At 41.4% G+C, this 3,387-nt stretch overlaps 1 long non-coding RNA gene across 1 annotated transcript; it reads left to right on the top strand.

Annotated features, from left to right (window-relative positions):
* The first annotated feature begins 607 nt into the window (after positions 1–607).
* LOC114142643 (uncharacterized) lies at positions 608–2,457 on the top strand. The gene is made up of 2 exons (XR_003595087.1): positions 608–2,195; positions 2,343–2,457. It is a non-coding gene; the product is annotated as an uncharacterized LOC114142643 (long non-coding RNA).
* The last annotated feature ends 930 nt before the right edge of the window (positions 2,458–3,387 follow it).

Here is a 3,387-nt window from a genome sequence, read left to right as displayed (position 1 = left end):
CAAATGGCATTGAATTAAAAACTGATATGGTATGCAATATTGTGACTGGACACTATTTGTTTGCCATTTGCAACTATTTAGATGTTATGATGATGCAAGCCATCTGTCCTTTTTACTCTGATTCATGAGATTCCTCAGAGATTCGTGACTGATGAGACACTGACTCCTTTGAAATTTACTTTAAGCTCATATATAATTTTATGTTATCCTTAATTGAAACATTTAGTTGTTTTTGAAGCTTTTAATCATATTTTAATAAATTATATACAACAATACCATAGAAATAAAACTAGAAGAATATATACTATAGGGTCAAATTTTATTTTATTTTTTATGCTGCAGTATGTAACAATATGTTTTCACACATTTTGTTAAAGCTGTCACCATGCCACGGCAGTATGTGACCGATAATCTGTGAAAAACAATTTTTCAGGCAGATTATTTGATTAGTTATTGGTACTTAAAGGCTTCAAATGAAAAGTAGACTATTTATCTCTTACTGTATGTTCTAGCATTCAGAACATACAGAGGATCTTACTGTGTATTATACAAAGAGTATACAGTAAATGTATACTCTTTGTATACTCTGAGGGGAAAGTATGCAGCTGGTCATGACCTGGTTTATGCAGTAGAGTTTTAAAAACAGTGAAAGTTAAGAAAGTCTGAAAGTTTGAATAAAATTTAAAAAATAAATAATATTAAAACTGTATGTTCACATTGTGCTAGTATAGCATCATAAAAATACCCTGTATAGTATAAAATTACAAGAAGAACAATTTAATTGATGGATTGTGTTTATACAACAATAGTAATTGAAAACAAGACCATGAGTCAACCTTTGAGAAGGGTTCACTGTGGTGCATCTACTCCAGCTCCTTAAGGGAAAGCTTTCCATCTTTACACAGTTGGATGATTTGCTCAACCCCCCCAACCCTATAACCACCGAGGATCCTACGGACTGAGCAAGCCAGGATGATAACAGTCCTGTGGGCAAATGGGAACAATGAAAACAAAGACAGTGCGTCTTTTTGTCCGCCCACAAACACGATCTTGCCTCGAGCTGCTCTCCCTCCACCATCCGTATCCCAACATGGCCTCTGACCTTAATGTGGCGAGCAGAATGGCTGGCAGCTTGTCCACAGCACGGTGGAGCGTGAAGCACGCAATACGTCATTACCGAGATGCTGAGTTTCAGACTGTCAACAGGCATCAAACCCGACAATGCCTTGATTACAATTTTCCATCTTGAGCCGTCCGCAGGATGCTGCGGGCGGCTCTCTAACACGCCGCTGCATTCTATTTCCTGCATTGCTCATGTGATCAGTTTATTTGAAATAAACCCAGCATAAAGCTGATTATTCGACATGTTAATTCAGGAAGAAAAAGCTCAAATAAATCTAATAATTTAGTTTCCACTTGCAGACAAGGAAATGAAACACTCTGCTTGCACCATTTGCCCCTTGGGTCACATTTATTTATAAAAAGGATGCATTTCCTTTTCTTTTTGTTCCTCCTCAGGCTGAGCTTACCTCTCTTTCAGCTTATGCCTCAGCTGACCGTCAAACGGGGAGCTTTACCCCTGACCGGCTACGTGGTCAACCCATTTACAACCTGAGCCCCGCAGCCGCCCTAATGCAGAGAGCAACACTTCTTTGAGATTTGTTTTCTTTACAGGAGGAGAATTTTGTGCAAATGCTTCAGGAGCAAGGTAACAACAAGCAGCATCACTTTCCCAATTTTTACGCTGCATTTGTTCATTTCTCTACTGGCAATCCAACTTGAAGCTATAACCACCATCATCTCTGAGCTTTTCTCTGGTTTCACCTCAGCAGACTCTCCATCTGTGAGGCCCCAAGTCCCACACTGTGCGCCGGCATGCCTGGGACGCTCACTTGGTCGCATCTCCCATCTAAATAATTCTGTCTTCATTTGTCAAACTTGTCTCTCCCGCCTGCGTCTGGGACCGACGCTTAGGTGTGGAAGGTCCTGTCACGGCTCACGCGTCTCGGCACACATGCATGCGCGCCGTGTGTGGTTGATAGAGATGAATGCCTTGTGCATTTGAGCGTTCTCCAAAGTGAGTGCGCTTGACAGACAGTCAATCAGCCTGTGATGAGAGGCAATCCCCACCATGGACGGATCAATTAGTTACTTTCTTAGAAGACAAGCAGAAGAAAAACACCAGTGTTCTCCAGGTAAAATGATTTGCATTTTAATACACTTTTATCCCCCCATTCTTCATATGTGTTTATCTTTCTGTTTTCTCTTCAGCCCTCTCCTCTCTGTGCTTTGAATTTGTCTGTTTGGTTGTTTATCTCTTTCTCCTCTTCCTTCTCTCACAGGGAGGGAGGCGAAGATCCAACCGATCGAGGCAGATTAATGGCATGAGAGCGCAGCCAGTGAGAAAAGAGATCTCCACTTGGCTGGATTATTTATGCCGGACTTTGCAGAGAGAGAGAAAAAAAGAAAATGTGTGTCTCAAAGGCATCGGAGATATTCCAAGGCTGTATTTGACAAATACAGTCTCAAAAACAAAACGCTTTTGGGGCCTTCGGTGTGCAATCTCCGGCCATCCGTTTGCTGTGTTAAATTTTCAGACATGTGTAGAAGATATAACATGCGACATGACACGGGGAGGGGAGTCGTTTTTAAAGTCTCCATCTGTTGTGCCCTCTTGTTTTCTTGTCTCCCATCCAGTCGGTTGAAACTCACATCATCGGCATTGACTGGAGGAATTAGGACTGGGACGCATGTAGGTCATGCATTGTTTTTTCTTCTGTTTACTTGCCGAAGCCATTCCCTGAGGTTGCAGAAATGTGGTTCACTCTGAACTCTCAGTAGAATCGCATTGTCCTTCATGCCCATTTGGACTCAGATTAAAACAGAGAAATCTTTTTTTCCAGAAGACTTCATTTATAGGACTATCTTCCTGCTGAAACCCACAAACTCACACACAGGAGATCAGAGAAGGTCATTTTTGTCACTATTGGGAGCGTAATCTAATGACATAGACGTTGCTCTGCCGTTCCTGCCGGTGTTGTGTTGAGCTCAAACATCACAAGTCAGCTAAACCACTGAACAAAAAATATACAATTTTGAAAATACAAGCAAGCTAACAGATTTGTATGTGTGTGTGTGTTTTTTGTTTCAGATCCTTTGAAAAATACAAATGAAATAAATAATTTTAATCATATTTTCAGGAAGCTAAATTTACGTTCTCTGGACTCAGGCCTGATTGCTGCCTGACATCTAGAATCAACAAATCCTTGCGTTGCGGCCCGGGCCTTATGGGCTGGGTTGCGGGTGCTTTTGTTGTCTGCGTTTGTGCTCCTCCCCTCTATGGTATTGCTGATCTGTTCATTTGTAGCACAGAATATTTAAACCTGG

This window comes from Xiphophorus couchianus, chromosome 4, assembly GCF_001444195.1.
Source record: "Xiphophorus couchianus chromosome 4, X_couchianus-1.0, whole genome shotgun sequence".
In the NCBI taxonomy this organism is placed as follows: Eukaryota; Metazoa; Chordata; class Actinopteri; order Cyprinodontiformes; family Poeciliidae; genus Xiphophorus; species Xiphophorus couchianus.
This window is presented reverse-complemented; position numbering and strand designations above follow the sequence as displayed.